At 46.4% G+C, this 11705-nt stretch overlaps 1 long non-coding RNA gene across 1 annotated transcript in view; it reads right to left on the minus strand.

Annotated features, from left to right (window-relative positions):
• The window catches only part of LOC144157979 (uncharacterized), a 53618-nt gene extending 43336 nt beyond the window's left edge, over positions 1-10282 (minus strand). Inside the window, exon 1 of the long non-coding RNA XR_013319919.1 lies at positions 10149-10282. This is a non-coding gene — a long non-coding RNA (uncharacterized LOC144157979). The remainder of the gene's footprint in view (positions 1-10148) is intronic.
• Between the last annotated feature and the right edge of the window lie 1423 nt (positions 10283-11705).

Below are 11705 nucleotides of genomic sequence, written 5' to 3' on the forward strand. Positions count from 1 at the left end.
GAGCAAAATGGCCGCCCCTACTCGGGCTTAGCCTCTCTCGCCTCAAGTAGTTAGGTTAAGTTTCTCAGTTCGCAAGGTGCTTTTAGGCTTCAAACATTGGGCTGGATAGGTTATTCAGAAATTGCTGCATCATAATTTGCTAATTTCTTGCCGAGATATTCAGTGCGGGAGTAAATTCTAGTTCGCCTTGATTTCAATTCTACTCAGTAGATGGCGCCAAGAATTGTGTTTTCGTTTTTGTATCCCTACAGGTGATGGCAACAATTTTCTCATAACAACTGATGCTATTGTGAACGCTTCGCCCGAAAAGTGAAACATTCAAGCTACTCTAAACGAAAGCAAATAGATATGAGGAACAAATTTACGCGTGATTTGCTTTGAGACTTATTCACCAGGAGTCGCTATCTGCACAATGGCGGCCGTAGTACGAAAACCGCACACGATTCGCTAAAACGCGGCCTACAGTTTTCCCCGGCAAACGGAAACACCGGCAACCAGCAACACGGTAAATGGTAACGCAAACACGGTAACGATATGCTAAAACTCTCTAATTTGTTCTGGCATACCAACAGGTAAGAGACGTCGAAGTTTTCATGTTTGGATGATATAACAACTTCACGTCACCAAATCTGCAAAAGCAAATGAAACTGCCTCAAAAGCCTTTGCAATAATGCTGTACTACATCATCAACTCACTCCATAAGAACGATTGAGCTCAGTATCAGTCATACGCAATTACGCGCGCCCTCGCGTTTAATGTACTCTTCTGTAGTATTCGTTCCGATTTATGTTCTCCTGCTCCCCCGTACTTACAGTTGTCTGTACTAATGCGTACCCATTCGTTTATACTCACTCGCACTCCCATGTTATCAATACACTCGTGCTGACGTATGCTTACTTTTACTAGTGCTTGGGGTCACATTCACCTGGGCTCATATTCTTTATAATTACTGGTAAATGTCCGTAGTTACACGTAATGGTGCCTAGCAACATACATTCCCTGTATCACCCACCTGTATCTACGGACTTCGCTAGAGCACAGGCGTAACAACTAGTAACTTCAATTACCTTTCGTTAGAAAATATGGCCCTGTAAGGCGCAATAGCTTTGGCCGACTAAGAAAAGCTCAAAAAGACGAGTGCATTTTTCGTAGGGTAACAAACAGAGGACATTAGATTAAACTGGCAGCACATAGCTCAAGCTCTGAATTTCATTGCCAGAGTGACCTTGCAATGTTCCAATACTCCCATTACAAGCAAAGGAATGAGCCTTATACATTCAGACACTATATACGTCACAGCTTTCGGTGAAATTAGTATTGGTTCTTTCACGGTTTGTGAGGGATAAAATATACCCAGGATTGGTTAATTTTCATTGCGTTAACGTTTTGGTGCATGTTCACAAACGATGACAGAAATGTAATTCAGGAGACACCACAAGAACCGCAGAGCTTATAAAGTTTAGTATAAAGTTAAACCACCGCGTTAAGTTGGCTGAAATAACCTTAGCTGTGAACTACGCGCTTTTGCTTTTCGCATCTCGGAATGATCCCACAGCATTTTCTTCCAACATCTCTATCTGCCAAAAGGGAAACTAGAAGAAAAATTAATAAGCAAACTGCAGAAATTTTTTTCGGACCCGTTCACAACTGATAGCAGTGCACCTGGCAACACACTTGTTGCCAGGTGCCGAAGTTGATAAATGACCTAGCAGGTCTCGTGTATGGCGGAAGAAGGTTTGCCGGGAATATCAAATGGCTGAATAAGGCTGGCGAAAATAGTGCTGACTTTTCTCGGCGTTGACATAAATCGCAAGAACCAATTTACGGCCTGACACCACGGTACAAACGAGGCCAAAAACAGCGCCGATGTCGGTCGTACGTACCGGCTACCCTAGCGGCTAGCAGTGTCTTCGTCTTCGTCAGCACGTTGTTGCAGCCCAGTCATGTGTAATTGTCGGTACGAAGAGAAGACGTTTATTGCCACCTTGACAAACATTGTGGAAGTATAAAACACCGCTACTAAGGTGAAAGAGGCGAAACAATGCATCTGGTACTTTAGATCTCAATCATTCAATGATTCGCTTAGAAGCCACCCTTCCGCTGCTCAGCCGCTACATTAAGAAAGTCAGAAAGGTTGTAGACACAGTCAACGGTCCCAAGCCGGGTAAACTGGATCTACGAGATGGTGCGACAGTATACGTACTGATGCCAGCACTCCGACTTACAAACTACAGAGAGATAGTCGGGGAGTCCAGCGGCCGAGCCCCTGTGGTATCTCCGTGAAAATAAAGCCAGCAGCGGGTGTTATTGGCGAATATTATGAAGGTACACCGAGCGAATATGTGGGGCCAATATTAAGAATGCGCACAACAACAGGCAAGGCACAGCAACCTTTAACGACAACGACGATTATGGTGATGTTCCTATAAGCGAATGGCAAATACACAACTTAGGGATTGCCAAGTCATCAGCCATCGAGAAAAAAAGTTGTCTTAAACGAGGTAACTGCTTCAAGTAATTTAAACGTGTTAGAAGCATTTCCAAGAAAACTAGAGGCAGAGCGAAAAAATAATTTCAGAGTTTTGTGACAAGACAAAAATTTCATGATTTACAAAAGAAGTAGGGACTAATTATAAAGGCAATCTTGGAATGTATGAGGCTTTGCAATGAAGCTCAACAGGCCAGAACCTCGAGAAATCTACTTTCTCTCTCTTCAGATGTTTTTAAATCGTCGACAGGTAAATTGGAAGTGGTCGACGGACTCGTATTCATTCCAGCCGCTGGAAGGAGCTGTTTGTGCCGGGCGATACCTCTGGAAGTACCTATACAGTGGGGTACAAACGGCAAGGAATGAAGATTTTAATAACCTCAAGGCTACCTGAAGGGCACCATTCAGGTAGCCAGGAGAATTTCAGGTGATATAAACGCCCGAAGACAGTAAAACTGATAATTTCTGACCTTGAAGCGTTGCCATCCCAGGATCGCTGCATTTAACACTTGTTTCTGTGTTGGGACTCAGCCCCCCGAATTGCAAAAAAGATTCAGCCGTCTTCACTACAATCTTGACCGAACACTTTTTGTCAGGGTACGGATGTATGTATACAGTTAAACCTGGATATAACGAATTTGTCGAAAATTCGAAATTTGTCGTTCCATGCAGCATGTCGTTCCATGGAGGTTTCGAGTTAAGGCTGGCGTGAATGTAGTAGAAACGAAACCGAAAAGAGAGACATCAGTGACAGTGAACTCACCTTTCAAAAATTTATTTCAGTGAAAAACTGCGTGATTTCCGCCTGCTTTCCCACGAGCTTTTTCACTACACGTCACTCAAAGAAACAAGGTCACTTACCCCTGTATTCATAAACGTAACTTAAGTATCAGTTTTTCTTTTGACACTTTTCGGAGCCTTAACGCGTTTCAAGGACCAAAAGTATGCTTAAAGGCCGCCTATTTGCGAATATTATTCACTTTTACACCCTCAAAATTGTTGAGAGGGTCCCAGCTGGGATAGTGTACCGGACGGCGACATTATGCGTTCTCGCTGACGGGGACGGCATTTATAATTGCGAAATTGTGTTGAAAAGACAAGACTTTTCATTTTATGGCAGCAGAAATGATCACCGACGAACCGACACCACAGACAGCAGTGGAGAAGCGACGCCGACAGGCAGGCCTAGCACATAACCGACATCCAAGCTCACACGTGAAAACTCTCGGTAGTTTGAGGTGGGGGCAAAATTCACTAAATTAGTGCATTTCACCATCCGATTTTTCATAGAAAGTGCGAAAAACAACGGCTCATCAGCGTAGCGAAGGGGTTACATCCAGGTTAACGGTCGCAGCGCCTTCGTTACATAGAGGTCGCCAAAACATGGGTTTCAATGAGGCTGGAAAAGAGGAATTGAAAAACTTCGTTAATCCAGGAATTCGTTATATAGAGGTTCGTTACATCCAGGTGAAACTGTGATCGCTCCTGCACTTTGCAATTCCCGCACGTGGGCTTAGCGAGGACGCTCCAGATCCATCAACCAGCGTGGGTAAATATGCGAATTTGGCAAATGACGAGGCCCACCATGCGATTAGAGTAACAAAATGTGGTTGATCTCTCTTTCATATGAATCGGTAAAATACGCAAGGGAAATGCGCCTTCACAGGATCAGTTGAATGCTTATTCTGCATCGATATAAACTTGCACATTGCTACTTATACTCCTTCGGTATGACACCGTGAGACGCATCAAGATTAGACACGTGCCCGAGCACTGCGTACACTCTAATGAAACCACATGCGCTCGCAAACCATGCGAACGAAGCCGAACGGGTTGCCAGCGAACCATTTGGTGAATTTACGATCCACTGCAGCGAAAGAGCATGATTTGCGGAACTGTGTTGTGGGTGTGCTTGCCGAGCGCCGACCTGCTGGCGCGTCGCTTTGGCAAATGTGCTACCACTGCGTTCCTTCTCCCTGGAGTGTACAGAAGACGGTTTCATTGCGATGAGCTCAGCTGACGCCAACTGTCGGCGCTCATTAGCATCGTGATGCACAACTGCGCTTCACCTCTCCTAGACGGCAGCACCATCTAAATGGAGGAAGTTATAAGGAGGATGTATGGCGCGTTCATAAAGCCGTCTGTGCTTCAGCTGATAGCGCAGTGAGTACAGCGTCTGGCACCTTCCGTTCCGGCGACAAAGACCCCGGCTCGAATCTTGGCGCAGCCGCGTCAATGAAACTTTGCTGGCGATGACATTTCCGTGATGGATATGACGTCAGTCAGATCTCGGTAGATCCTGCCATAAAACGCTGTTGTGTTAAAATAGAATCGGCGCTCGGAAAGCAGCACACGACGTACATTTCACGTGAGAGTTCTTTGAGCAGCGAGCGCATCCTGGCAAAGCGCTCACCTTTGGCTCTTTCAAAACAAAAACTGCGCTTAAAAGTTTGACAGCGACCAAGGCACAACAGACACAGCTGGTCCCTCCCGGTCTTTTACGCGCAGCTGTTTTTGTCATTGCCCGATCTCATCCGCACAGTTTTTTTCTTTTGAAATGCAGGACCATCTATCCCAGCAACAAGCTGTGGGGACATTTGACTGCTGTAAGGACGGACGCCGCTATACACACATGCGCGCAGGTGGGCGGGATGTATTTGTCCGCTGTCATCACCAAATGGCGGCTGTGGCGAGACCTTCGCCGGACGGAAAAGGTGGCGGGTGTGAACTCTATGGGTTCAATCAAGGCCAATATTCTTTTCTTGGATAACGCACGCTTGGAAGCTGCGCGATAAAGTCCCGTGTTGCCAAGGGGTCTGACTAGATGAATCGTCGAACACTCGCCTCTTCCGGGCGGGCTCCCTCTGCTCTTCAAAAGAAACACTGCATTTGGAGGCCACCTTTGCGCGTTCTTTATCGTTTAGATATTTCGCACTTGTAGTGGTGTTGTCGTTTATGTTTAGAGAGAGGGAAAGAAGGTGAAAAATTACGTCCACCTTCCCTCGCGGGAACCCTGGTGTGATGCGACGCTGAAGGGGGTTCCATTGTGCGTTTCCGTTGGGTCGATTACTCGAATTGCGTGAACAATCGTCGGGTAATGCGGACGACCGTCGACTGAGAGACCGGCCGGAGCGCGGGACTCCGGCAGCGCAGCGCAGCGCAGCGCACTCGGCCGCGCAGCAGAGTGCAGCGCACCCGAAGGAGAGGAGACCACGGAGAGAGAGGGCGCTGCGCATGCGCACAGCGTAAGGTCCCTGTAGCTTGCGCCGCGCGCAAGCTACAGGGACCTTACGCGCTTGCGCCGCGCGCAGCGCGGCGCGCAGTTGTTGGCAGAGAGTGTTCGCTATCGGCGCTATCGGAGAGAGCAGAGGAGGCGAGCGGAGGAGAGACGCAGCTGTGCGGACGCGGACGACAACGACGCAAGAAGGACAGGGCCGCCGGCAAGAGATGTTCCTCTCAGCGTCGCATCTAATAAACTATATTGGACAAAATATTAGTATTTTTTGAACCCGTGGCGATGAAAGGTGTTCTTATTCCAGAAGTCACTGGGCGGTCGCTGCCTGCTTGGCCCTTATGAGCAGCTGAAACTGATTGTGGGGATGCAGGTGACTAGCATGATGTTTCTCTTCTCACTGATGAGAAAATGAGTGAGAATATGGAGGGGAGGGATGAAGCAAGGCGGCAGCACTCACAGGTCTTGTGATTGAGGGTGAGCAGTAGACGGAATGTAATTTACAGGTGGAAACAAGGAAGTGGGGTGAATGGCTTGTAAGTAAGGGCATGTTAGTATGTCTTTGTAAGAAGTCATAAGTAGCCACTCGATTTTAACACGAATGGGTTTTATGCCCGGGTACACCAAGCTCTCACCAGCGTCATATCCGTCACGGAAATGACATCGCCAGAAAAAGTTCCCTTGACGCGGCTCCGCCCGGATTTGAGCCACAAACACTCTCGCTGCAACGAGACGTACGCAGCGCTATGCCCACTGCGCTATGTATTCAAGCGCAGGTAGGCCTACGAACGCGCCTTATATCTTTACAACTACCTCATTCATTCAGATGGTGCTGTCGCATAGGAGAGGGGAAGCGAAGTAGTTCCTCGTGACACTAATGAGCGCCGACAGTTGGCGCCTGGATGCCAGCGTCTTTGCGTGCACAGGACGTGGTTGAATTGAGGCACCCTCCGCCACTTAGAGCTTCGGGTTTCACTTTCGGTTCGGTTTGGGTCTCACGCTTTTCAATGCGCTGTGATTTCAGTCGGATTTACGCAATGTTCCGGAGCGTGCAATCCAGTGTCTAACGTTCATGCGTCTAACGCTGTTATACTGACGTAATATGAATAGCGATGTGCAAGTTCATATGGATGCGCAATAAACATTTCAATTCTACTGTGAAGGCACATTTCACTTTCGTGTTTTACCGACTCTATGAAAGAGGCATCAACCACATTTTATCAACTTGCTGTGGGGCGTTGGTAGTGCGCGGCGTTCGATGCCGTGGTGTTGAAGTAATAATAGTATACTCTAGGCATAGCCTGGGCTTCTATGAGCGGCAATTGTTGAACATTTCAATCTACGATTACTATGAAGCCTAAAGGCCAGTTTTGTTCAGTTAATAATGACATGGTTTATTGAGAAGTGATATGAACTATCGCGGAACCTGATGGTACCACGATGTGCACACGATAATATCTGTTGCTCACATACGTGTATGGGTGGGAGGTTCCAGCATCATTTGCAGCAATACACATTGCTGGCCTTGTGTAAAAAGAGCTGTAACTCTCAGACTAACTTTCATGGGATACATTTGCTTGATGCCGTATCTTAAGCAAGTCGATGTGGTTCTAATGCACGAAAGAGGCATGGAAAATTTCGTGTAGGTAGCATAACCGTTAGGATTTTCAGCATTTGTTCGCTCCACTTTTAAATAAGCCTTCGTATAAGGCTTTGACGCCACGCGTTTCCTGCAGGCCAATGCGTGCAAAGCGAAATCCAACACAGCTTCGCATGCTGGAATCAGCTGTAAACCAGCGTTTGTTTTCTTGAAGGTTTTCTTGCCGGTAGACCTTAGTGATACACAGACGTGTATCTGGCTAGGGTCACGTACATTTTTATCGTGGGGTTAAACTCTCGGCACTGTACTCGTAAAAGCAGCTTGTTCTCAGGTTGCGCAACTTCCATAACCTAGGTTTGACAGCTGTCAACGCTCGGCGTACGGCGCGATGATTAATCGCCTGCTTCGAAGAAAACAATGGCCGTTCTTATACAGCCTCTGCGGTAGCGTTTTAAGGAACTTAGTTTGGCAGCGTTGAGTATGCATTGCGATGGACCGGACACGCGTGCTGACGACTACCTAAGGGCAGCGTGCTGACGAAGAGCAACGGCGGTAACAGCGGCGCCATTGTGAGAAATTACGGCGTTCTACGAAAAACAACGCCGTCGAAGCTCGTGCTACAGAGGGCGGCCATAACCTGCATGCAAGACAGGAGCACGTGCACCAGTGGCAAAGTGGATAATGCGGCACAAACACGCGAGCATTGTTGTGCCAAAGTTAAAACATTAAGGGATTGCCTGATTATTGGGTTTGAAGCACCGACGCAACGCAGGCGATGAGGCGCGCCGTAGTAGAGGGCTCCGGATTAATTTTGACCACCTGGGGATCTTTAACGTGCTCCGAAATATCGCACACGTGGGCGTTTTCGCTAAAACTTTAAAGGAACGAACGCAAAAATTTTCGACGGACGTTCTGGAGCGAAAATTCGATTGTAGTTGTGGATTGTGTGACCCATTCTGGTTTGCAGCGTATTAGGCTATGTTCAGACTACCGACGCAAAAGCCATATCGTGATCTATGGGCGTAAAAAACGGCGTGTCACACAGTTCGGTTGGCTGAGTTGTGTGACCTATTCTGGTTTGCAACGTATTGGGCTATGTTCAGACTACCGACGCAAAAGCCATATCGTGATCTACGGGCGTAAAAAAACGGCGTGTCACACAGTTCGGTTGGCTGAGACGTGAAATGACGTCATTCTTTAAAGTTATTACGACAGTTGAGGCAACATGTCTTAGTCATAATTTTAAAAAGTTAGAGACACCGCAAAACGTCGAAGCAACATGGCAGTGTTGTTGTTGAGGACCTTTCCAGACCTGGAACGCGTTTCAAATTGCAAACTGTGTGGTACGTGTAAATATTGGAGAGATGCGTTGTTGAAAGGTGCCTTGGCGCGCTTGTCTATCACTCATGGATAAGTGCACCCTCTATACCCAAAGCAGCTCCCACAATTGACTGCCGTCGATTAACAGCTGGTTTAGCCGGGGCTGCCATACATCTTCATCTGCCTTCTCACGCGTGGAGTAGGACATTCTTTACGATTTCTTAACGACACAGTGTGTTAACCTCAAATCGTACCACTTCGTTGGCCAACCGTTCTCTCAGGGCGGAATGACTCACTTTTTCTTGGACCTGCCTGTTCTTACATCTTTGTTATTCATTTTGCGCACTTCACCCTATACCAAGCTACGCTAGAAATAATGAAGCGTATGAAATTGAAAGGCAGGGTAGTAAATGTGTGAGGCGGGCGTCAATCATCTTGTCCCAAAAAGATAAATTTCCTTGCCAGCACCTGCTGTACATCGGGTATGACTTAACTTGGCGTCTGTGTAGATTGTGCCAAGCACGTAAACACGTGTTGATGTAGTGGTGTCCTATCACAGATTATACGTATGTTTTTTTGTTGCTGTTGTTCGTATTCTATTTTTTTATTTTTTACTGGTGTTAACAAGACAAGGGTGTGTATAAAAGGTGCAAGGGTTCTCTTATTAAAGTCAGTCAGAAGTCAGCGCTCGTTCCGTCGTCTTTATGTGTCCTTGTTTCTATTGGAGCTGTAGCTGTTTTTTTAAATGAACTACCAACTCGCCTTACAGTAGAATTTGTTCACTCTATACAGTCAGCGATATTAGGCTTACAAGTCTCAACAATGCCAGTCGAATCGAACGCTTCTTTAAGCGGGATGCTAAAAATGAACTCTCCCTCTGCCGAAACGACAACGGTGGGTGAACGCCAATCCGTCCAAAATCAAATTCAACACCAAACGAGCAAACCGAGAAGCGATTAGAATAATTTTATAATGTTTCTTGTGTGTTGTGCAAAGTATGACGTAAGACAGTGCTCTCGTTATACGAACGCATATTTCTTATTAGCATGGTTTACTGCAATGCGACTGTGCTCTGTAGTGTTTTAGTGATACGGGCATTGAACCATCGTCGCCATTAGACAGAGAGGACCATTTTCTGTCTAATTTTGCGTGTCTAGGCACCCCTCTCCAAATCCAAGCTGCTTCAATGGTGACGGGACGGCGCAATCGGGTACACATCGGCTCAATAACGCGAGGGACCCAGGTTCGTTTCCGACCGTGGCAAGCGTGTTAATTTTTCTTCACTTCATCCCCGATTATCATTATCATCAGAGACAGTTGGCTTTCCTGCATTGCGTTCTGTGCGGACTACAGACAACATCGGTGAGAGGCTGAAAGCTTCGCTTTCAAAAGTTTTGAAGTCGTAAAGGTACGACCGCCGCTAAACGGTGAATTCCCCTGTACCGCGTAGAAGCGTAAAACCGAAGAAAACCTAAACAACTTGAACAGAACGTGATGAGAAAGCTCACCTTCGCGCTGGGAAGAACCGTACTTGAAACTCGGGTACAAATTAATCTGGAAACAATAGCAAGAAACAGCCCTTCAGTAATATAGATACAAAGCGCACGTTTCATTTTGTAGCGCGGGAGAAAAGGTATTAGGAAGCTGTGCTGTTAAAGTAGTTTACTATTTTATATTTATAGGGTCAGACAATTTCAACAGAATAAAACATAGCCAAATGTCTTTCCGCTCTATATTCACGCATACACACACAAAAATCAGCGTTCAGGGGAGCAAAATGGTACTAAATGGTAGGCAGTCACCTTTTGTCTCGTGGTGTTTAGGAATAATGTGCTCCTTGCACTGACGCAGTGCTTAGCCTTTGTATAAACATGATCAGAGATGAGTGCGATTACTGAGCAGGGAATTTTGAGAATATATTCAGTGAGTTGGGAAAGAGATTTCCCGGAAATGATCTTTCCTCTCCTTCGGTAAAATGGGTGCAGTGCAAGTGCACTTCCACGATATCCACTTAACGTCAATGGATACTTGGACCAAACGAATGGCAACAAACCGCCGAGTAAAGAACAGCACAATCGAGGGGATATATGCGGCCAAAAACCTCCCAACGGCTCCGCTGACGAAAGCAGCGTAAGGCAGACGTCTTTTCTTTGTGAAGTTAGCGCAGAACGAAGCATCAAATGTAGGTTATTTGCGACACTGGTATTCTTGGTTATGTAGTTACGTATTGTGTGAACTGTACTGAATGCTTCTTTTCTTTACAGAAAATGTTAGTATTACTGAATGTTAACGGTGGTGCAGGCACGCTGCGTTTAAGTTTTCTTCGCAATTAAGCAGCGCGCCATTGTCTGCATCATGGTGGTTAGGGGCATCATTTCTAGGGCGCTATTCTCGACTTCATAAATTCACCGTGAACTGTGAATTCGCCCCAAGCCTTGTCTGATTGGCTTTCAGCTTTGGCCACGTGTTTCCGGCTGACAAAGCGGCTATGTGGGCTTCCATCGCTTTGACGTTTGGCGACGTTTACTAGCCCCAGCTTTAAAGTGTGCCTTATTTGTCCCTACTGAAAGCGCATAATACTTGGCCGGCAATGAAAAATTTGACGAAATTGAGGAGGCATGACAACGTAGGTCTGTACTTGATATTCAACAAAAATATGAATTCTAGGTCACACCATCTCCATCATTGGCTGAGAAGAGTGACGTAGTATAAGCAATTGGCGTGAGCGTTTACGTGACACATTGGAAACTTCAGTCTCCGTAAAAGTGACGTGATGTTACGTACCACTTTGCAAATGGCGGCTGCCGTCGCCGTGAAATAGGGCAAAAAATTTCACCGACCTTCGGCGCCGTGAAATCCCCGTGAATTTGCAGCAGGCTAAGTGTCGCATCACGCGTGGTTTTAAACCATTTTGAAGCGAAAAGAATAAGAGTTTTGACTGTTTACAAGTAATCGATAACGGAGCATAATATTAACGTCCCGTATTTTGTCGTCATGTTTGGCAATCAAATAATTATTTTTATTTTTTTCTTTGGCGTAACAGACACATAAGGGGGCAGTATCAG

The sequence above is a fragment of the Haemaphysalis longicornis genome, unplaced genomic scaffold (genome assembly GCF_048455015.1).
Source record: "Haemaphysalis longicornis isolate Haplotype H1 unplaced genomic scaffold, Haemaphysalis longicornis Haplotype H1 scaffold_10, whole genome shotgun sequence".
NCBI classification, from domain to species: domain Eukaryota; kingdom Metazoa; phylum Arthropoda; class Arachnida; order Ixodida; family Ixodidae; genus Haemaphysalis; species Haemaphysalis longicornis.